General features: G+C 42.6%; 1 protein-coding gene across 32 annotated transcripts in view; it reads right to left on the minus strand.

Annotated features, from left to right (window-relative positions):
- Window positions 1-25,110, minus strand: part of nfixa (nuclear factor I/Xa) — a 107,272-nt gene that overhangs the window by 21,723 nt on the left and 60,439 nt on the right. The gene's annotated exons all lie outside the window — the stretch shown is intronic.

Below are 25,110 nucleotides of genomic sequence, written 5' to 3' on the forward strand. Positions count from 1 at the left end.
TTAATACATGTTATAATCCTTTGTTGGACACACACGTGAATGTAGGAATGCAGAAACATATATATATATATATATACACACACACACACACTCGCGCGCCAATTTCCAACGGATTTCATGCAGGGTATCTAAAACTTGAGGCAAAACTCTTCCGCTTTGGATCAAGTGCGATAACATTCACACACACACACATACACACCTATTCTTACTTGTCTAAGAAAGCACTGGGGCTTCACTCACGAGAGCTGACACAAACATGCCAAGTCTTGGCAACAAAGGGCCACAATTAGACCTGGAGGAGCTACAGGCAGAAAGAGGAGGCTGCAGGATGACGTTTTGTAACATGAGTCCTGAGAAGAGTCGGGGTGCATTCTTGTCCAGACCATAAAGAAAATGTGTCAGATGAGTCTATGCATATTATGAATTTATAACACATGCTTGTCAGCTGTCCGCACTTCCTCAACCTGTGTGACCACATGTATGAGTTGGCGAATGAGCCAGTGCTCCATTTCCAGGGCTGGTGTAGAGGCTAATGCTATTGACCAACCATTCAGGCCTTGCTTGGCTGCAGCTAGTTAGCTATCTAGCTAAAGGAGGTGTTTATCTGCAGGCTGTAGGTGATAACAGAGCACACAGACTCCTGCCAGCAGCACTTGCCTTGCAGCCACACTAAGCCACAGATTACTGAGCAGAAACAATAACAGACCTGTCTCGCTGCCTACGAAGCACTGCTTATCCACAGAGAGAAGAGCGAGACAGACCAGAGTGAGAATGAAAGAAAGAAAGAGACCAGAAATGAAAGAGAGTTTCTTTTTCCCTTCTCTTCGCATGCAGAATCTCTCACACTTCTGTCTCTCACTGGCTGGGTGTAATCCTGGCAGCCATCTTAGAGCTTGGCAGCCATCTTAGCATTGGCGGTAGCGCCACATTCCAGCTAACTGACGGCACTCACTCCAAACATACGAGGCTGTGCCCCCACCGTTCACGCACCCAGACATATTCAAACACACACACACACATGCGTTGACAAACACTAAGGTACACACACTCAGAGTAAACATATATGATGGCCAATGAAAGCTGTTGAGAAAACAACCTGACTTCAATGAACTTTTTACTGGCGTGTAGTATTTCACCACAGGGCTCTACAATATTGTAAACAGTCTATTTCCCACACCATACGTTGCACTGGTTGGATATACAGCCACCTTACTGTATGTGCAGTATGCTTGAGAGATGTGTATCTCATAGTGTTAGTGTGTGAGATGCAGAGGACGATTTGCTGCCACAAAGCTTCGCAAAACTTCAAGAGAGTGTAAGTTGACAGATGGAGGTTCAAGGTACAAGATTCTACAGTGCTTTAGCAAAGCCTGCTTCCTACTTTGATAAAACGTGCATGCACACACACTCACAATATGGTGGAAGAAGAAAAACTTGCAGCACTTCATGTTCACTTATGTTTATTTTGCATGTAAAGGTAGTTACAAGTTCGCTGTTCCTGGTGGCTCCTGAATGTAAAAGAAAATCAGCAATACAGAAGGGACAGAAATGTACCCAGATTTTTTTCTTGTGCACTTGAATAAAACAGTCTTTCTTTATGCTCAACCGAAGATAAATATACGGAAAACAATTGGAGCCTTCTGTCCATACATAATTTAAACCGTTTCTTTACACGTCTTCTGAGACCTTATGTTTATGGATGAGACTGACATAGTGAAGCAGTTTCATAGAAAATAGCGGCAGATTAACCAATTATTGTTTGTCCTGGGCCAAATTCATCACTATAAGCGGTTGATTACTATTAGAAAATTGCATAGCTTCTGTTTAATAGTCCCAGATCTTGAGGGACAGGTAACAGGTAAATTTTAATTTCCCTACGGGGATTAATAAAGTACTTCTGATTCTGATTCCGATTCTGAACAGCGTGCGCACACACACACACTCCGCTGCTCACTTCTCCCTCGCTTCTCTCTCTCCCACTGATACAGACAGCCAGATCCAGACCCAGACCCAGACCCCCACACACACACACACACACACACACACACACACACACACACACACACACACAAACAAACAATGTCAGCGGACACATGTTGGAGTTGTGCATGGCTCCCTGGGTGTCTGTGCCGGGGCTGGTACTACTAGATGGCTGCAGTTATTGTGGTGAGGATGAGAAGGCAAGGAAGAAGACGGAGAGAACAGGTTTTTCCTGCTCGTGTTAACATGTTTGCTTGCCTCTTCCACTAACACCTCCAAATCAATGGCATTAAATTTTGCTTTGCCCCTGTGGTCATGCTGCTCTCTGTAATGCTCCATGGCGGAAACAAGTAACGCACACAAAACACACATTTAAATACTACTGCCTCTACCATGGGCATCACCCTGAAGCAGATTGGTCAAAACACAGATGTATACGTGCTTTCTATTAACATCAGATACTTTTATTAATTTCTATTTTTTTATTTTAAATTCCTTTCAATTTTAAGAGAAGAAGTTGGGATCATATGTTCTGTGCTGTCTTCAATAATGAGTTTATTTAGCTCTAGCTGTAATGGAAACTTTACAATGAGATGACCTGGCTACATACTGAAGCGCTCAATGGCTCCGGCTCTACTTTTATGAGCTCAAGCTCCTTAGCCAACCAACACTTACAACACAACACTACATCAAACATTGGAAATCAGTGCCACTGTTGAGTTCAACAGTGCATCATACAGTTCAGTAGAGACTGTAATACAGTGGGAGGGGAGGTAAGACAGCAGGTCTGGTTGCTGATTATCGCCGCTTTGCCAGCTGCAGCCTACAACAGCAGAACCCCCCCTCCAGCATCCTAACCACACATCCAGCGCCTTATCTTCCCACCACAGCCCCCCAAAGCCCTCCCTTCAGCAAGCCCAATCATAGTCCTGCAGCCCCCCCTCCGGAAGCCCCTCCACCTCCACCGCCAGCAACCTCCTCTCTAACCTCAAACATGTAGCCACCCTCCAGCCAGTGAATTAAAAGCAACTACATGGATAAAAAAAAAAAAAAGAGTTTGGCCTGATGATGTATCAAGAAGCACATTTACAACTGTTGGAGGTGTAATCATTTGTTTGGCATCCGACTATGTTTGAAAATCATTGCAAATAAAACCAAATAATCATTGTAACCAGCACATATAAGACACTGGATTGACGAAACTGACTACATGGTTCTGTACATGAGTCACTGTTGATATACAAAGTGTACAAGGGACTCTCAAGCAGCATGGAACCCCATGGTAGTTGTTGTCTTCACCACCATAGGAGATGGAAATATACCTGAAGCAACTCAGGTGCGGACTCATGGATGAGGTAATGTATGTAATAGTGGAAGGAAAAAACAGACTGGCTAACTGGCTCACAGTGTTTTTCCTTCTGTATGCATTGTTTGCCCCGAAAATGTGCGCAGAGACGGGCAAAGCGGATATGATGCAATTAAAAGTACTGAAAATTAAATGTTTTTTAACCTTGAATAAAATTGGAAAATTGGGATTGTTTGGAAAGACTATGGATGATGTAAGTGCAAGTCAACAAAATACATAACAGAGTTCTAGTCGCTTTTAGACATTTTAATGAATAATTGCTACGTGTTATATTTTTAATAAACGAACAAAGAAAGATAAATGTTTGCCAATACATTTGTCCTTTAGTACGGTAAGTTGCGACTTCAAGGCTTTTTGTGGTAAGTTTGTGCTGAGAGATTGCTTTCATACTTCCATGGCTCTTTGTGGCTGCAGATTAATGATGGTGGCCATCATTGGTTGCTGATTGCAGTAGTTCCCTACAGGCTCCATGGCGAATCTCACGACCCCACCACAATCAACATACCCCCAGTCATCATGGCCTTGACATTCAGCAGTGTACCCCCCCACCCACCCACACTGTGGTCTCTCTCTTCCTTTCACAAATATTTATACATACAGCACATATTTCTGTGGCTTTCCTCTGCATCAATTCCATCTGTGCTTCTCCTTATCATGTTTTTTTTGTTTCATGTGACTATCTAATCTGGTCTTCTAGAAATGCCTGCACACCCGTTCTAAATCTGCACAACTACAACAATCATTGTCGAGCTCAACCTCATCTTCTTCCATTTATTCCTTGCATGTTTCTCCTCTTTTCTCTGCAATCACCTTTAGCACTGTTTATATCTAGAGCCAGATAAGACAAACTGATCTGTTACCCAGTTTTTTAAAGCAATCTGCCAACACACCCTCCATCAGTCATTTACAATTACAAACATGGGATAAAAACCAAAGTAAAGGTCAACACAAAAAGAAGTGAACTCTCCAATGCATCAACAGTGCTGGTGATCTGAGTCTGTACAGTACGGGCATGCACATCCCTAACATCATCAACATAAGAACCGAGAAGTCAGCTAATGTACTCTGTAGCCACACCAAACCAGTGTGTGTCCATATGTGCAAGCACGTGTGTAACTACATGTATGCGCACAGACTGTTCACATATTCCCCTCCTTGTTGGAACAAATGTCAACTCCACTCTCCCCCTCCTTCTCCTCGATCCCCTCTCCTCTCTTCTCCTCCCCAAAACACAGGATAACGTGGTACAGCCTCCCAATTGGGTTTCGCTTAAGAGGTTTATCGGTATGTTGCTAAACATTCTGACCTTTTTTTAATCCTTAATGCGCTTAAAATGTTCCAAACCCTCCTAATCCCCCCGGCTATCCCACACAGATGTTCACTCAGTTCTTTTATTGGACGTTATTTTATTATTTTTTTCCCTTTTTATTTATGTATATTTTTCCTGTTTCATTTATTAATTATTTAAGTCTGTGTCATACAAGGGTATATTTCTGTTTCAGTGTTAAGAAGTCTTTATCCTTGTGACTGTTTGGTATATGTGTGTGTGTGCAATAATGCTTTTGTGTCAACCAGATTCCCATGTGGTGTGAATGTGACCTTTTCAAATGCTTATTCCATTAAAAGTAAAAACTTATGAGTTTCTTGTCATCTTAAAGAGTAATTAAAAAAAAATCTAAAATACATCAGATAAAATGTTTTTAAATGATGTGATGAAATTATGCCCTATGTGTGTTATGGGCATGTGCAGTGCTTGCATGTATGCATGTTAAAATCTGTATGCACAAACATGTACGTACGGATGTACAAATGAATGTATGCATGCATGTACAGTATGTATGAATGTGTGTCAGTGTGTATTTGTGCAGTATTTGTGCTTATATCCCTGTATCACTGTGCCAGGCAGGCAGGCTGTGTGGCGAGGTGGCAGAGATGGGCTCTGTATGAGTGTGTGTGTGTTTGTGTGTATGTTTGTGTGTGTGAGTGTGTGTGTGTGTGAGTGTGTGTGGAGCAGGTGTGCCTGGCCGCCCTGCGCAGCTTGCTGCCCATCTGTGCTCCCGTCTGTGTGCCGCCTGCGCCTACGCTCTGCCAACAGCTCCGCACCACAGCAAGAAGACCCAGGAGAGAGGGAGGCTGAGAGATGAGGGGAGGATGGAAAGAAAGGGAGAGATGGAGAGGAAGAGGAGAAGAGAGGAGGGAGGTGGAGGGAAGGAGGGAGGAGCAGAGAGTGAAGGAGGAGGGGGATTACAAGGCTGGGAGCATGGAGGATAGGAAAGGAAGCAAAGTAAAGTGGGAGAGGGAAAGGGAGGAGGTTATGGGTCCAGAGGGTATGCATGAACTTGCAGGGAATGAGTGTAGTGGGCGATAGTAGGGGGGGGGGGGGGGTGACTGGCTGGATGCCCATACATACCTCCCCTCCTTCTTTGTCCCCCTCACTCCTTCCCGTTGTCCCTCCCTGTCTCCATTCATCCTCTTACCCCCCCACCATCACCTCTTCGCTCCATCACTGCAGATTACTGTGGACCTGTGTGACACAGCTACACAGTATTTTGGAATTTTCTCCATCTCTAGGTTGGGACCTAACAGTGGGTTCTATGATCCTCCTAAATATGAGTCCCTGAATCTTTCTTGAGATATGTTTTATCCAAAGTTGTTGGCTTTGTAAAGTCACCGGGGTATTTCCAAGCTGTTACAATAAAAGCTGGCTAAATAGGCTGTAGGCTCAGAAGTAGTATCCCCAAACGGGGTAGATTATATTAAATTAGTCTACCCAAAGGTGTATAAAAATCAATTTTGGGAAATTCCAAGTGTGAGAGCATGAAAACCCAAGAGCTGAATGTCCACCCTACTTACAGACTCATGGGCTTAGGTGGTGTGTTCCTGGGAAGTGCTGAAGTCTGTCCAAACCCACAATCCATCAAGTTCACAAGGGGCAGGGACAGGAAGACTTTCTGCAGACTTCCAAAGAGTAATCTTGGGGTGCAGTCTTCACCAGACTTCACTGATTTAATTACTGTCACTTGAGTTGTGAAGGACAGAAATAACATTCAATCACACCCTGAATCAAATGCTTTTTCTTATTGTAGTCCTTAATGGAAGTGCCACGCAAAAAGGCGGAAAAGCGACAACAGGTGCTGATATATGATCAGAAAAATGTGTGGCAGTGATCACAGCAACATTGTAGTTGCTTCAAACGTTTTCCACAAAAAAAGTGGAACCAATTTGCTTACAGAATCCTGCCTTTGTAGACTTGATGTGATGATGGTAAACACATCACAGTGTGTGTAAATTCAATGAGGACTAAATCGGGAAGGCGCAAGAGTCTTATCTTCATCTACTTAGTTTCAAACTGATGCTTGTGATTTTCCTGTCCAATGCCCACGTTAGTTAATTCAAACAAACCTGTGACCACCTGAGCACCTTATATAGGCATCGTGGTCTTAAAATAAGGTGTGGTCAGGTGCATTGTTGGTACATTGCTACCTTGATTTATTGGAAAGCAATTGCACTTTTTTTCCAACTGGTAAGAAGTCAGTGTGCAGTATCATATTGTTATATATTATTATATTAACAACGCTTGTTACGCTGCCTGTTACACATAGAGATGGTCTGCTCAAAACTATCCTCTTCTGAGAAGCGTTCTTTTTTACTACCTGGAAAATCTACCCTTATAATAGCTGTCCACCAAAGTGCAAGCACACCTGGCTTGTAAAGGAAATGGGAGATGGTACTCTGATTGGTTTATTGCATGTTACACCCAAAACACACCCATGATTAATAAAAAGACTGAGTGTAACCCTTTTGAACCATGAGCCTGGCACAGCGCCCTTTTTTCCACTGTTAAACCAACAAAAGTGAATTTAGACTCCCCAAAATGTACTTGTGCTAGACCATGTGTTTAGATCGTTAAAACAGAGCCCTTGGATTCAGCCAAGTTATACCAATTACACCAATTTTAAGTCATTCATTACTGTGTGCAGTAAAAATGGCAAATAAAAAAAATACAGTTTTGTTTTGAAAGAGTTCAAAGTAAAATTATATATTATGTACATCAAGGCTGAACTCGTTTACTCGTGGCATTTAAAGTGAGCCAAATGCCAAAAGCTCAGGGGTGTAAAATAACTTCCCATGAGATTGTGAACTGAAGTACAGGATGTGTAAATCTACCCTTATATGTATGAATTACAATATACAACTCTGCTGTTGCCACATTGATATTAAAAGATCCATAGTTTCATATCATAAAGTTAAAAATTTGATTTTGATATGTGATAATGAGTCTGAATTTGGCAAAGTGCTTAATGGGAAACCATCTATTTTCCACTTTAAAAACATTAGCACTCAATGCTTTGGGCTTTCTCTGTTTGGTGGTAATATACGTTACGTGCAATTAATGTAGACATATTGTAAAAACTTGACAGAAAGGAAATGAACAAACCTATAATTCATTCAGGACCTCTAAGCAAAACATAAACATGATCCTATGGTGTTAAACATGTTCCAATTTCCTTAATGCATATGGAGCTTTTCAAACAAAAAGCCTTGAAATCACAAGTTTTCCATTTGGTTACTCTGATCATTGCTATGTAGTGCGGTCACAGAGGCTTCCAACACAACTCTGTTCCATAATTAACATGGATCATCAAGTGTAAATATGATTCTGTGCTTCGGAGTTCCGCTTCGGAGTCTTGCTTTTGGACACCCTCTCAAAAAGTCCAGAAGGACGGCAAGACTTCAAGGAGTGAGAATCCTACTTAATCAGACAAGATGTACATATTCTCTACAATTGTATTCTTTGAGCTAACACATGGCAGCGAGAGAATGGTTTTGATATCAAGTTTTACTGAATTAGCTGATTAAATTTAAATTACGTACTTAAATATGAGCAGAGGAATTAGCTCATGCACTTACACATAATGATGTAATAAAAAAGCAGATATTTGGGAAAAAAGTTTCCCTTGTGTCCTTGCTGATAAATCTGTTTTAACTGCACTGTTTGAGTATTTTGCATGCATACACATTTCAGCTGCTTTATTAGCAGAGGCTCTAACATGATTCGTGTGTGTATGTGTGTTTGTGTGTGTGTGGGGCTGAGGGGGCCCCCAGCACGGTTCACGACCCAGCCTAACAGAGTGTGAACGTCCCCCCGCCGAGCTGATACTGATATAACTGTCCTGTAAGTGGTGTTGACACCAGCATTATTACCCTGTCAACCTCCATCTCTAGTCAGCTTAAAGGAGTCAACCGAGGCGGGGGCCCCAGCGTGTTAAGGACCAGTGTCTCTGCATAGCCCTGCTCCAGCCCAAATAAATACAGCTGCACAAAGGCCGGAAGGGGAAAGAGATGGGGAACACAGGGGAGTGAGGAGGAAGGAGGAAGAAGGGGGGAGCAATGGGGGGGGCACTCTTACTCTATCCGCTACCAACACTGCTTTCATAAGACACAGACACACACTGGCTTAAGGGCTTGCTGCAGTAGAGGGTTATCACCACAAGGTGGCCTTTTCCTGGCACACAGAGAGCATGGTGAAATGCAAATAAAGCAACAAGGCCTTGGGCCAAGCGTCTCAGCTAGCTCAGACTTCACTCTCTAGACTGTAGAGAGAAGCAGGCCAGGAGCGCAGAGAAAGGCAGACAAAGAGATGAAAAGGGAGAGAGATGTGATGTGAATAAAAATCAAAGTGAAATATGGAGCTGTGAATATTATTGAGATGTGAGTAGGAGCTTATCCCTTCTGCAATTCTGCCCTCAGATATCAGAATCCAACACATAGTGTACACACCATTATGCTCAAAAGAAAGTGTTGCAAATCAAAATGCCCTACACTTCGCAATAGCTGAGCGCTATTAAGACAAAGAGGCAGTTAGAGAGGCGTGAACCAACCATAAAGTGCAAAGATATGGAAACTGAGGGAATGTAAATTTGCAAAAGAGTACAGTTCTGTCAGAAAAAGAAAAAAAGCATGGAAGGAAAACAGCAATTAAAAACAATTTGCAATAACCGAGCAAAAAGAAAAGAAACACGTGGAGTCTGGGAAAAAGTATGAGGGACAGCAGATAGGACAGTACATTAGAGTTATGATTTGCAGTATCTTTTACAGATAAACTTTTGAGACAGGTCAAGGGTATACCATGGAAAAATATTAAAGACAGAAAAAAAGCTTGAGAGACTTGCAGTTGGGCACAGCTTTGCAAATGTTGAAAAGAAAGTATAATACAGAACTGTGAAAGTGCGAAGCGAGGGAAGGCCTGTGTTGAGACTTGGATTTCTCCTCCCTCGGTCCCTCTTCCTGTGGCCCAGATACACACTGTGGGTCTTTGTGCTGAGGCTGTTACATACACTTCCTGTCTGGCCAGCAGAGGGGTGTTTTAAGGTAAGCCTCTTCCATGTTGTAGCGCTACAACTGTCATTCTCTCCATTTTTCTTTTTCTACCTTTAATTTTCTCTTTACTGGTAGTTATCAATCTGGTTCCAAAGTAGCTTTTATTTAAATTTTAAACAACTTTTGCTTTCTGGCCACATACGTCCTGCCCTATTCAACATTCAATTTTTTGACATTCAATTACTGGACTCTTACTCTGGTACTAACTTTTGCTCACGTATCTCCCCAGCTCTCTGCATTTCTTTACAAGATACATAAAACAAAGTAAATTACACTAATGGAAGGCTAGTGCACTTGCACAGCCAAGGACACATTGATAAGAGTTAGAAAACATCCTCAACACAGACACATACAAACGCAAACACACCCACAAAGTGATACTGAGCAAGGTTGCCAACTCCTCCAAAAGCACCACTGAGATAACAGTGATAACAAACATTCTTCCTACAGCCAAGTCTTTTTCTCCCGAGGAACACTTCAATGAAAATTCTGAACAAATGTGCCACTTTATGAACATAACAATACCTCAATAAGTCAGTTGGGTGGATGTGCTGAACTGCAAAGCAAGAGACCCAATTACAGAGGAACTCGTAAGTTCTTTGCCCATGAGAGCTGAGATGATTAAAGTACAGAGAGAATCCATCCATTGGAATGAATTTGAAAATAATGATTGTTCTGCTGGGAATGTAGAAAAGTCATAATCAAAATGTTTTTAAGTTGGAAAAAAACTTTTCGGTACAATATGAATAAAGTAATTTATCAAAAGTAATTTATCTTGGATCTGTGTCATTTTAATAAAGTGTAAACATATAAAGACTGTGTTCAAGTCTGTGGCTCTTGCGTTCATCAGGTTCCACAATGACACAGGCAGGTATGTACAGAGGGTATTGGACAGTGTTGTTCCCTGCTGGGTTGCACATACAGTGCAGTACTCAGTGGGCTGGACACTGACACAATGTGTGTCTTACTGTGAAGTGCAGACAATCCAAGTGACTCAATCCTGTCAATCCGTGCCAAGAGGACAGAGGGAGGGTGGGAGGCAGAAAGTAAGAGGGCTGTGGGAGATGGGAGGGAGGGAATCAAAAGAAAAGGAGGAGCAGGGATGCTAGCAGGAAAAGAGGAAAGAAGCTGCTGGCAAGAAGAGGGGGAGAGTAAAACCATATAAAGGCTGTGTATAGTATATTGTATATATACATAGAAGAAAACTCCAAGAGAGCAAGCTTGATCAAAGAGGCCATGCTGTCACATTGATAACACACACGCACACGCACACACACACACACACACAGAGAAAGGCACATGCCCACAGAGGAGCGGAAGGACATGGAGCTTGCTCTGCCAAGTGGTAGTCACCTTTGACCCTTTGGCACTGTAGCTGGAGATGATGCCAGCCAGACGGCTCAACGCAGGAAGTAGAGCAAACAGTGTGTTTGAACGTCCTTATGCCTGTGTGTGTGTGAGTGTGTTTGAGTGTACACAGGGGTGTGGGTGCACATTGGCCAATCATAGCTATGAAGTCAGATCGCATGAGCAAATGAAAGCAAAGTTTGTCAAGGTAGAGAAGGGCTGATGCTTACTTATTTTGTGCCATGTCTATATGCATTTGTGTTGGCTGCTGCGTGCAATGGAGAAGAGAGGAAGATATCTGGCTCAACCAAACAATATAATGTAAAAGATGAATGACTGTCAAGTTGCTTGGTCATATTCAAAGGCTTTCACATAAGCACATACACTCTTGAGTCACTCTTTGTCCATTGTGTGGCCTGTTAAGGGCAGATGGAGAGAGTGCCACGAGGCGAAGGGTGAGGTCATGTGAGGAAGCTGGAGCCAGGCGCGATGGTCAGCCTGAAGTAAACCCAGTAGTCAGTATCATGAACGGGGGTGGCCCTGCGAGGATGTGTCTGTGTCTTTGGAGTTGATTTTCGATGCAGCTGATGGCCACCAGCGCAGCTAACAGGGGTTAATTTCCAAAGTTTGGATGGGTGTAGAAAAAAAGGAAAGAAACCGGTCTATGAATGAACAGCTGGCAGGATCATTCGCAAAACATTCAACCAGGAAATGCCTCATAACTACACACCCAAACACAGGTGTTGATGAAAACACCATTAAAAAAAGGGTAAAAAGAACTAGATCGCCAATAACAAAATCATTCAGAGAGAGATGGGTGATGGTAGGGTACTCATACGCACATGTACAGCATATGCTGATGTGGAATGGCGTCACAGTTGGCATGTGTATTGTTTAGGGCCCAAGGGAGTCCAGTCAAGAATTTGGTGTGATTTGGATGTGTATTTGTGGTGGTTCAATTACTGCAGGTCACTTCTACAATTTCAAAAAGAAAGCTCCAACCTGCATTATCACCGGCCAAGCAAACAACCCATTCCAAAGGAATTTTTCGAACGGGAACTGTACTTGCCAGTAGAAATTAGATGAAAGAGAGGATTGCTAATTGAGGAGGGAATTGAACATACTTAAAAATTACTTTAAAACTCTACGGGAAAGACAATTAAAAAACAACGCACAAACAATGTCAATAGGCTAATTCAACAAATGGCAATAGTGGTAGGATAGACCTTCACTGCTAGGATAGATCAGAACAGCTTGGAGTCCGAACAAACAAGTGATGGCACCAACACAGACAAGTAGATAAATCAATCAGGACGTAGATGTGCGATAAAGCAGACCACCATCTGCCTGGCGGTATAGGAACTCACTGGGGAGCCACATCGCTGCCACATATGGTCAATGTGTGTCTGAGAGAGATGGCGAAAAGAGGGGGAAGATGAAACACACCTGAGATTTGTGTCCATGACTAGTACACAGACCTGTTTTCTTCTTATGACCTTTTGTCACCTTCTGTCTCGCATTCAGTCTGGGCAGAAGACAGCAGGCAACTCCAAGGCTTCTGCCAGACAACAGAGGCCTACAGTGTTTTAAGAGTTGGATCTTAGACAAAGCATGTGTGTACCTACACAACACAAAACTGCAAACAACACACACTAACTCTCTACTTCTGTCTGTTCTCCTCATTCACCCCCCCCCCCCCTTTCCTTTTCACTAGTCGTCTAGCTACACCTCCATCAAATCAGATCAGATAAGCACAGATCTATTGATTGATCTTCCTGTGTGTATGTGTGTGTGCGCTTTTGCATTTATGTAAGGATCACGTCTGCCCACCACCTCGTAACGCTTAGCCTGTAAGCCCATCCCGCTTAACGTCTCTGCACTAATTCCAATTCTAAATCTAATTCACCTCCTTATCGCAATCACTCCACACATCATCCCTGTACTTGGCCCCAGCTAAGCTACAGACACACACAAAATATCTGACTGACCACATGGCAACTGGACCACGGTATTTCACTGTGCTGTATAGTTAATCCATATAAATAGTGCTTTGCTTTGCTTCAGACTAGGTCCCACACCAATTGAATTTTATGTACCGTCAAAGCCACATCCTGCCAAAATATACAGGTGAGGCCTTCCCAAAGACAAACCTGATCGTCTGATACCTGATATTTTGACACAAGAACGTTAACCCAAACACAACTTTAATTCCACTGTTTATTACTCTCATTCCAAAATTAGGTAAATTCAGTTAACAGACATATGAGCTATTATCAACATTAGGCCTATATGCAGATATAAAAAGGGAAGTGATGTGTGTGTATACTGGGGCAGAGGTTGTGTGGGAGCAGACCTGATCCCCAGTAATCTCACCAGTGATGTAATGCCTGGTGCAGCCACTATAATATGTTATATAACCTTATAACAGGCTTACGTACCCTAGGGTTCACAGGGTTTATTCTGAGCATGAATAGATGTGTTGTCATGAGCAGATGTAAAATGACCAAGATAAAAAAAAAAACTCATTAATCAATGATGAGCTACTGAAATCAACAACTTTTTCACGTTGCTGAAGCCATTGAAGATTTCCCACTCTGCACTGCTATTTTGATCATGAGAAAAAAAAAATCTAAGTACCTGCAATCAGCGTGGAGTATTTTCAAAACGTGTCAAGAGTCATTATGCACCTCCACTATGAAGAGGACCTGACATAACTAAGGTTGAGTAGATGCAGAGCAGCAGCACTGACACAATCAGCTACATTCAGCCGCCAAAATGGCTACAGTCAAATCAGTATTAACATACCCACTCACAACAGCATACCTCCTCGGCCCCCAACTGTTCTTAGCTCAGAGGGAAAAGCTTTTGATTTGGTTGTGACTGGCAGCTCATGTAAACACTGCATCAGCTAGCGAGCGATAGTGGAGACCGAGAGAGAGTTGAGCGGCTGCCAAAAGCTGCAAAGCCAAGTTTGGCCCTATAGCACTCGTGTGTGTGTGTGTGTGTGTGTGTGTGTGTGTGTGTGTGTGTGTGTGTGGTGAAAAGAGGGTTTGTATGTGCAGGCATGTGTGTGTACATACAGTATGTGAGCACATGTGTGTCTGTGTTTAACCCATTTACGTAACAGACGGGGTCCCTGGGTTCAGGAAAATTTAAAGACTGAGCAAGCAAGGAAGAAAAGAGTGGAGGAAGGAGCTATATGGGGAGGGTGAAAGAGGGGGGCAGGCAAGCAAGTTCTGCCAAAATGAAAAAAAAATGGTAGGGATGAGGTGGGTCGAGATTTGTAAGGAAAGACAGCAAAGAGCCAGGAAGGAAAATATAGACTTCAGGCTTTTCCACTATAGTTCACTTGGTTCCAAGTGCAGGGCTGGTCTTCAAAAAAGGAGGAACACAAAGCAACAGGCACCTGACAAAGGGATGTTGATTGAGGAAGTTTGACCAAGCAGAGGTTGAACAGACTTTCGAGGGCCAGACACCGGCCTGTTTGGACGACATTCCCATGAAGAGATTAGGACACTAAGATGTTGCCCTTGACAGAGAGGAGGGGAGAGGGAGTGAGAGTGTCAGGAGAACGAGAGACCAGGAAGAAAGACTGGGAAGACGAAATGAAAGAGACAAAAAGCATGAAAGTGAAAGAAGAGAGAGAGCGAAAGAGAGTGCGAGAGAAGCATGATGGCTTGTTTCTGGTGGGACTCCAAGAGCCAGCATCTGTTTGGCTGGAGCTCAGAAAAGTCTAGTGTTTCACCCTGCAGCGCCCAGGGGAATGCTATTCTAGGCTGCATGGGCTTCTATGAAAAACAGCTTTATGTGGAAAAGGGGAGATGGAGGGAACCGGAGAAAGCAAGGCAACAAGGGAGGGAAGGAGAGCAGGAGTCATAGGAAGGAGGGGAGGAAGAGAGATGGAGAGGAAGAGGAGAGAAAGTGGTAAGAAGAAAGGAGTGACATGTGGGGTAGAGTTGAAATTATGAAGAGTGCAGTCTGAGTAAGAAGAAGACGATGAATGACAAAGTGATAAAAGCGAAAAAAGACAGAAACCAAATGGAGGAAATGAAGGGCTGTGCTTTCATCTGTCAATTTCACCTGTTCACAATCCTTAGTCAACCACACTCCAACAACCCCTACTTATTCAAAACTCAAAAAAGAGAGGATGAAGGAATAATGAGGCTCTACAAAAAAAGGAAAACACGCACACACATGAACGCACGCACAGAGGATTTTTGTCCCTCCTCAGCATCTGGGCCAGGCCAGCTGTGTTGTAGCTCTCAGCCCGGGGCCTCCTCACCTGTCAGTCAGACGGCTGACACCCCCAAGGGATAACAAACAGCTGCCAGACAGGTGCTGCCGCCGTCCACCTCCCAAACCAGCGCCGGTGTGCACCTCTGTGTGTGTTTGTGTGAAGGTGCACACTACTACATGGTAACTGTGTATTCCTTTATCTCTCAGTGTTTATATGGACAAACAAAAGTTGTGAACACATGAGTGAGCCTCTTCTTCTGCTGAGACACAGACAGGCAGTCAATCAGTATCTGACTGGAAAAGCCCAAACCTTATGTTGCTCAACATCGAAGCGAGATATGATGCATGATGTAGGTACTGTGTGTGTGTGTGTGAGTGTGTGTGTGTGTGTGTGTGTGTGTGTGTGTGTGTGTGTGTGTGTGTGTGTGTGTGTGTGTGTGTGTGTGTGTGTGTGTGTGTGTGTGTGTGTGTCAGGGGTAAAGCGAGGGGGGCATGGTATTAAAGTAGGGCCCTGGGCTTAATCAAAAGCAGAGACACTTTCCCCTGGAAAAACAATGAGGGAAAGCAAAGTTTACATGAGCTAATTGACAGAGCGACGGAGGGAGAGAGGGAGGGAGAAGAGGAAGGAGAGATGGATGGACGAGTGAGGGACGTTGGAAGGGAAGAAAATAAACATACAGGGGAGTTAGAGCATGGAGACAGATGGAGAGAATGAGGGAGAAAGAGAGAATGGTGCGTCAGTGTGACGGAATTAAATAATGAAAATGTGCTTTTCATTTCTTGATGCCTCACCACCACCCTCTCTCTTTCTCTAAGTCCATATTATTCTTTCCTGCCCTTTGTCCTTCCTTCTGTCTCTCCTGCTTTCATCCACAACAGTATGACTATACTCTCATTTATCATATGCATCAAGTCATGTAGTGCATATGTACTAAAACACATTGATTCTTCTGCATTCATTTCAATTGAGCCCTACAGAGGAACAACTCCCCTCTTCCCCTCACACTCAATGTAACTCCCTCTAGATCCCACTGGAACACATAAGCCTGTACTATCCCTGTACTATCAGCTTTGAGGGGGATTTCAGTCATTTTAAGGCATTTCACTTGTCCAGCCTGGATTGATGTTGTGCAAAGCAGCTCCCAAAACCACCAAACCCTCACATAAAGCTGTTTGGGGTTGGCTGAGGACACAGAGAGAGAGACAGCCAGATAGACAGACATAGAGGAAGGCAGAGAGACGGTTGTGGGGAGGTGTGAGATGACCAGAGGCCTTGAAAGTCTTGTGACTGAAATTAATGTGGAAAAGTTTTCACATTGATGCGAGGTCCAGCTGTTTTTTTCCTTTTGTGTGTCTGGCGTAAGTGTTAAGGTTTTACTGTGGTTTTGCACAGGGTGAGCCAATATAAAACTTTAAGCAGCAGTTAATTTGGGAAATAATGCATAATCACATTCACCCAATTCAGCCGAGGATTATGGGAAATTTAGTGAAAAGACTTTGTGCATTTCTCTGTTGTAAAATACTTCGTACTTTTTAACTTCCCTTCTCTTTTTGTGACAGGTCCATTGGTCCTTACTGAGGATGTAAATCTTTAAAAAGTAATCAAATGTTTGCAGTTATTATTCTATTCAATACCAGAAATATCTCTGTCTGTCTACATGACAACAAATTCATGTTTGGAGTTCAGAGTTGAGCTTCACCAAACTGAAGGCTCAAAATGTAACTATTCATCCTCGTGTTTGTGTTTACAATAGCAGAATGGTTTGTGTAAGAATGAGCCACAATGAAGGGATGCAAATTCCCAGTGTCGTCCATTCATTATTTTTAAGTTATTAAAAACATAAAGAGTACAGTATGATACCGTTTCTGTATATCATGCTTTGGCTACACAGACAATATTTTTCAGTAGAATTAAGTAATCGTTGGTTTTGTTGAAGTAAGAAAAGTACAGACTGTCACCAGCTTTGTCCTCTTAGCGTGGCACTCATTCACCACACCGCTCCACACATCAATCAACAAGTACAAGGCTGTGGTTGTGCTGGACAGGTCTCAGGTGTGTTAAATGCTCCCTCCACTTGTACATACTCCTCCGGGCCAGTGCCTCAAAAGAAAACACATCATCAGTCAACCTGCCCACTTAAATAAGGGCTGAAGAAAACCACAGCAGATACAACATTCTGCATCGCCTCAAACGCTGGGGCGGCTCAAGCTATCTCTATCAAACACATCATTACTCTCCTCCATTCAGCTAGCTCTGTTTTTGAAGTGTCTCCCTCAGGCGAGGCTTTCTTTAGAAAGCTGTAAATATTCCAGCTAAGTGACTGGTTCGAGCTTACAAGTGCATTAGCGTTATCTTCGGCTGCACTGCTCTCCTGGCGATTTATAGACGAGGACCTTCACATTGAGTAAAGAGGAGATGATCACAGACGGCGATAAAGAGACTTCACAAGAGCACAGCTGGAGGTTAGAGACTGAACAAACACTATCCAACATTTTCTGTATTTTTCATTAATTTGTCAAGGGCAATAAATCCAGGTTCGCCAGCAGAAATTTGTCAAGACCAAGATGAAACCTCTGTAGTGTGTAGATTTATTATTGTTTTTGCTGTTTTGCTTCATCATTTAATTTAATCTTGACTGCGTGTTCTTCCTGTACCAGACAAAGGTGAAAGTTTGCACCAAGTTAAAATAGAGCACCTCCTGTATCATGCTCATCACATTTACTGCACCCATAAAGTCAGATACATTTACAGAAGTTTTTATTGTAGATCAGGTAAAAGCAACAGCTACTCTCATATTTCAGTAATGTTTCTACAGATACACTGATTCTTAAAATGAGAATGGCGTGTCATGTGGTCTTGTTGACAGAGAGATCCTGATGTTAGGAACGAACTAAAGAAACAGAAACTAAACTTTGTTTGAGGGGGAATCTTAACCTGAAACCGTACTACATGATTGGTTCTTAATTCTGCTCATTGAAGTTCACCACAGCAGGAGGTGTTTGGAGTTTCTACACTCAGACTCAGGTTTACTGTAACAACATGGCTTTCTTCTTGCACCGTGCAACAGAGCAACTGCTATTACAGAACCCTGATACCAATTATTTCACCGAGACATTACTGAATGGTGCAACTTCTTTCCACACCACAACATTTCAACTTGATTGCACTTGATTTAAATTAAAAAAAACTCTGAAAGTAAAGATGCATCAGAGAGAAGACACATACACACTTCAACACATTTATTCACAGAGCCATATGGGCCATAGCATAAATGAGTTGGCTGTTTTAATGAGCACCGTTGAATGAATGTTTACCGCCACAATGAAACCGTCGGCACTTATCAACACTCTCTCCTGTGTTCTGTGATGAGACAGCCATATGATTTCACTTATCCACGGCCTTGGTCGGAGAGTCTCTAGGCTGGGGATAGTGACGAACTAATATCCCCCCTTTCCTGCAATTATCCTCCCCCCTCCTCTCCATCATTCTCTTGCTCTCTCTTAAGTCTTCTCTTTCCCCTTCAATCACCGCTCAGCTTTGTCTACTCCTCTTTTCCTCTCACTCAATTCCTCATTTCATTTCCTCTCAAGAAGAAAAAAATATTGCAGTTGCACGTTGTTCCCAAGATGTACACAATAAATACACAACCGTGCACGGTAGAGCCGATAAAAGGTCAACAAGTCTCTACCTGTATATACAGGGAGTAATTTGACCTGGGACTGAATGCCATGTATCCATTCTCATTACCATGTCCAGAAAAGGGAATTTCCACTCCGTCTTTCAACTACATGCAAACATTAACAGAAAAACCTAATATGTGATATGAATACTCACTCTTTCTTCTTTATAAATATCAAGCCTGCTCACCCTTTCTCTTCAAGCCTAAACTCTGGCTGACTGAAGCAATGGAAATACAAGTTTCCCATGGTTTCCATAGATATGTTATGAAATTCCACATCCTGTTTCACAATCCTGCAGATGTGTGCTGTGTTTACCTCTAGAATAACTTCTCATATTTTATTAGAAAGACAGAAAGAAAGAAAGAGAATGAGGAAAGGAGAAAAAGAAAGAGCAAAAGAGAAAAAAGAGCATAAGAAAGAAAGAAAGAAAGAAAAACTTGAAAAGTGACGTTCCAAAAACCACTGCAAATTATCATAATCCAATGTACCAAAGTATCTCAGTGAGGAGGGGGTCTTGATATAACAGGTCATGCCTGTGGCTTTCGATGACTGGTTACAACTGGTTCCAATATTACAATAAAGTTGAGTGGAGAACTGCATGAAGTCAACAGCGTCCTGATGGCCTGTGACAGACAGCACCGTTAGCAGAGGTGGTGATGTAATCCACTCGGGGGCTTTGTAGCGAAACTACTGACGCCCTTACTGATTGGCCCTCTCATGGGAGACAGGAGGCAGAGAAGGAGACAAGAGGAGGAGGAGGAAGGAGTCAAGGTTAATGTAAAAGAAGGAAAGAAGTTTATAACATATGGTGTTTGTGGAGTTCACACTGATGAAGGGGTTCATTCTCACAGTATTAACACTCACTCCCATAGTTGCTCTAATCAATGTGCATGATCAATAAGCCTGTGTCAGACTGTTTTAGCTCAGGCTGGCTGGTGGTCAGTGCTCAGACAGAAATCACACAGCTCAACTTGGGGCATGAGGCCTAGTATGGACTTATTATCATTATTATTATGATTAGCTCTGGAGTTGGTTTAACAGCAGGAGATCCTCCTGCTTTGGCTCCTCAATAGTGTATGGTGATTATTTGGGCTTATTGACAAGCTAATGGTGATTCAGGGTTATGAGGGATTGTTCAGAGAGGATTACAGACTGAACTCGTGGGGATGTGGGGACCATGATGACAGCGGCAGTGATACTGATCATCGCTGGGATAGAAAACAGGAGAGGAGAGAGATTCACAGTCTGTAGGGAGAACAATGCAGAGGGAAAGGAAAGAAAAATATACAGTATAGGGTTTAATGGATTTAGCTATCTTTCTTTTAGGCATCATGGTAACCCACAGTACAATACTGTTAACGTGACCTGCAGTAATAAAGCCACAGCAAGAAAATACTGGCTGCTGAAGTCAGTCCACAAAACCCTGAAACTGTGCCACCACTGCTGCACAAAGAGCTGTTCACCCATTTATTTAAAACTAGACAATCAATTGCTGTTGTCGTGAACACGCTGTTGTTGTGACTGATCTATCAAGTTTTTTTTTTGTTAATCTATTCTTTGATTGGATATTTATTGATTCAAATAAACTTTTAATACCATTTTAAGATCATATTTTATGTAAAAAGTTTATGTTTGTGTTACATATATATATATATATATAATACTTAATCCCCAATGTGAAGAATCATATCATCAAGGGACAATATTGTGGTGGAATCAAAAATTTCAAACAATAACTAAAACACGCTGATAAAAAGGTCAAAGAAAGCAGAAATCAATCACACAGTTGAGTGTGATGAACATGACTATATGTCACAGGAACAATGCTGCAAGGCTGTATTACTATTTATTTCAATGTGAATTATTTGTCTCGCTACTATACTTTCTACTGTATGTAACTTTGATTGTGTTTTGCTTAGGGACATTGTTGAGTGTGCACAAGCCAAAGATATTATGTGCTCAGTGAAAGAGAGGACCAACTGACGACTCGAGGCAGAACATAGCAGCCTAACGCAGGCCGAGTTGAGACGGCGAGCTGATCAAACACAAGGTGGAGTGACTCGCTCAGATTAACTCTCTTCTGGCTTTTCAAACAACGCTGACAGATGCATACCCCTCCGCACTCCCGTTTGTCAGATATCTATTCCTGCACTTAAAGCAGACTCTCTCTCTCTCTAACACACACACACACCCGCACACATACATGAAGGCACATACTTGCACACACTCTAACGGCTTACGCTACCTTTGTCACCTCCCACACACTGGTTATCTCCAAGGACACAAAACCCATAAGATCCCCTACCCAATTTTCACGCATGCAGCCTAAATGGAGCTGTAAGCAGGCATTAAGCCTGACGGGGAGAAAGGGAGCAGGAATTTTTTTTTACCAATGCTGGAGAAAAAGAGGAGATGGATGGTGAAAAGTAGGGAGAGAGGAGGGGAAGAAGGAAGAAGCAGGAGGCGGATTTTTATTTAACACTCTGACTTTCATCTCTGCTTTACAACATACTTAGGCAGGGTTTTTTTGGGGAAGGTACACGCTCTCTGGTTTGCGCACACACAAATGCTCCCCCTCCTCACCCAGACAGAAAAAGACACAATGAATCCTCTGTACTTTCTACACTAGGGACACGCAAACAAGAAAAAGAAAAAAGAAAATTCCACTGCAATCCCTGCCAGATTTAAGAACGTATTGGTGGTTAGCCAAGGTAGCTGAAATAATACTCCGCAGCTCACAATACTTCATGTAACTTTTTTGAAAATCAGAGATTAGAAGTGATCTTCTTTCACTGTTAATGCTCCGACCAGTCCTACTGGTGTATCTGTAGTTTAGACTGGATACAGGCCAGGAAAGGAACCATGGGCAGCACTGGGCAGCAGTCCAGCTTGAAAATATATGGCTGGATACTTCAGACATAGATACACATCTGACCTAAGCCTCCACTTGACCAATGTTTTAAACTTTCATTATCTGAGTAGACATTATAAGTCACACAAGAGATTATTTTTTGTTTTAAATGGCTCTGCAGCAAAAAAGACACATTTAGACTTTTAAGCTTCAAGTCTTAAGTAGATACCATTACATTATTATTTGTTTTTGATATTTCTCTAAATATTAAATTTGCTTTCCATGAGGCTTTTTCGAAAAATACATTAATTTACTTGCAGACTTATCACTTGTTAGGATTTTAAAATTTTAGGGGCGGAAGAGCATAGGCTTTTTATACTGTATACTTTCTCATAAACAAGACAGGTTAAGAGATGACAGAAAGAAAGACATACATGCCCACAAAAGCCACATAAGGGCTCCCCATCTTTCAAACAACCACCCACTTTATTCAGCAGCCTCAGTTCGCAGCTCCCACGCACTTGTTCAGACCTTTGACTGATCAAGGACAAAAGTAAATGCAGCTTCTCTCTCTTTCTTACTCGCTCTCTCTTCTATCGAGAGGCTCTGAGCCATCAGTGTGTCTCAGTGTGTCTTTCTGCAGCTGTGTTGGATGGCCCTCGATGTGATGCCTGCTAAACTCATCTCTTCATGCACTCTAATTCACTACATTTACACACACGCAAGGTTAACTGAGAAAAGTCAGGTAAAAGCATGAAACAAGTCTTCATCCATAGTATTAACCTGTTTGCTCCATTTTTTCTCCAGAGTGAAATCAGATTATACAGCCTATTTTTTTCCCCTCAGAGCACTAGTGCAAGCATACAACAGTTTCAGTTTTCTTATTGAGCAATTAACAAATTAAATTATATTATATTCAATTCACTAAGGTCCAAATCACAACATACATTAATTCAAAGCATTTTGTAAAGTTAAGTTGAGACCTTAAAGAAAAACTCAAAAGAGCATACAGTGCAAATAAATTAGAAATGTAGCTGTGTTCTTCAACCTGATACCAATTTCAGGTGTTTAAATAGCTGCATCGAGAAAATATAACTACTTCTTCGGGGGCAGTTAATAAAGACATACAGCTTCGCTACCTGACTGTGTTAGCACCTAATTAAAACACAGAAAAAGAAAAGCCATCGTCATGTCAGTTCCACAGATTCCAATAAACCACCTGACTGAGTGACCAGCTATGATGGCTATCACTACACGACAGAAGCTTATCTGACCTTTGCCCAAAAAGAGGAGGGTGAGTTTTGTATGCATATCCGGTCAAGACATGAACAACACAAGCTACCAAAGGGACCAATCTGCCTTTCGTTTTTCATCATAAGGTGCGTTTCAGGCAAAGGCGTAGGGTGCGTGGCAACATCATATCTGTGGTGTCAATGCAACAGAGATGTATTAAAATGTTCGATTTAAGACAGCAAGTCTGACAAGATACTATTTTTTACATTCTGTGCATTTTTGATGCTGGTACTAAAGTTTAAACTTAATTTTAGCGGCAACACCAATACTTCAGTATAACACAGGATAAATTCAGTGCTATAATAAGACTCTTGCAGCGTTTTTGGCTGTGGGGAATAATGCAAACTACATCCTAATGCTTTAATATTGAACTAATTGTAAGTGTATTGCATACACAATATTGTAAAGCCATTTGCTTTGCTTTTAAAATCAAGAATGCTATCTTTTGTCAACAGAAGACTACAAGGTAACAGCAGCCCCACAGAACAAATTAACTGACTGTAGCCTTTCAACGTAATCAAACAATTACACAAGGTGTCTTATCATGAGTCATTAACATCTCCTCACTTAATCTGGCACCAACAGTGGGCTGTCTGTATGTCCGCTGCCCTTTGCCTGAACCAGTCCGTCACCAAGAGGAAGGAGTGATTAGCAGGACTGTAGTGGCAGGAGCCCACCTGCTCTGACTCAATGGAAGCCCTCACACAGCTAGCTTGCTAGAGTCAACAGAATTTTAATCACATATACAAAGACACACTTGCACAGACAAAGACACATGTACACACAAAGCCAGATAGGTGCACACACATACAAACACAGAAAATTATACACATAAGGAACGCTCCTTCACAAGTGCTCCCTCACTGACTCTTTCATCCTAGCAGATAGATAGAAAGAGGAAGGAGGCAGAGGAGTGATAAAGGCCCAGACAGCATTGAAGGGGGGTTAGGAGGGAGGGAGGGAGGGAGGAAGGAAGGGAGGAGGAGGAGCGTTTCCTGGAGAGACGGGGCCAGCAGGATATGCAGAAGGAGAAGGAGGAGGAGAAGGAGGAGGGGAAACACAGGGGTGGCTTGTTCCAAGCAGAGGTTGTGTCCTTACAGGGGCTCTGTACACGCTAGTGTCAAACAGAGGGGGACAAAACACTAGCTGGACACTTCCTGATGTACAACACCCTGGAGAGAAGCACAAACACACAAACTATGGAGCACCACACACACATATACACTGAAGAGAAGCACACACACTATGGAGCACCACACACACACACGGAATTATGCACAGACAAGCACAAACCAAAATGTTCTCATATTCATGCACAAAACAAATGCAAACACAGACATGCAATTACACGCACATCTTGGGTTTTCCTTGCAGGTGGCAGTTTGGATTCAGGTAATAAAATACAGTTTCTGTGTCGCAACTTCTATGCAGGCAAAACCCTGGAGGATTGTTTGTAAGAGGATCACCCTCTTTCTCCTTCTCAGCCTAGTTTTTTTTTCAGCCAAGCCTGTTTTGTTGACTACTTTTCTTCAGTCTGCTGCCCCTTCTATCTCTCTGTCTGCTCCCTTTCCTAGTCCCTCTCTTTTTTTTTCGTCCCCCTCTCTCTCTCCCTTGGCACAGTGTGGCTTGTTAGGCCTGTAATAGAGCTGCCATTGTTTGATCAGGGTAAGCAACAGGAACAGCACCCTGCTAGCCAGGCTCTGCTGTATGTGTGTGTGAAACTATATATTTCAGGAAGTTGCACATCATTGTGTGTGACTATGTATATAATGTATGGCTGCCTGCAGCTTGTGCGTGTCTGATGACGATATTCATTTCTCTCCAGCGAGCATGCAAGCTCTCTGTTTGAAGTTTAAGCAAGCATGACATTAAGCTTTATGCTGAACAAGTGCCTCTCTTCACTGCTCCTTATGACTACAAACTTCCACAGTGTTCTCTTGAAGGATTTAACCTCTAAACACAACCTCTGTTTGCT

This window comes from Paralichthys olivaceus, chromosome 8 (genome assembly GCF_024713975.1).
Source record: "Paralichthys olivaceus isolate ysfri-2021 chromosome 8, ASM2471397v2, whole genome shotgun sequence".
Taxonomy (NCBI): domain Eukaryota; kingdom Metazoa; phylum Chordata; class Actinopteri; order Pleuronectiformes; family Paralichthyidae; genus Paralichthys; species Paralichthys olivaceus.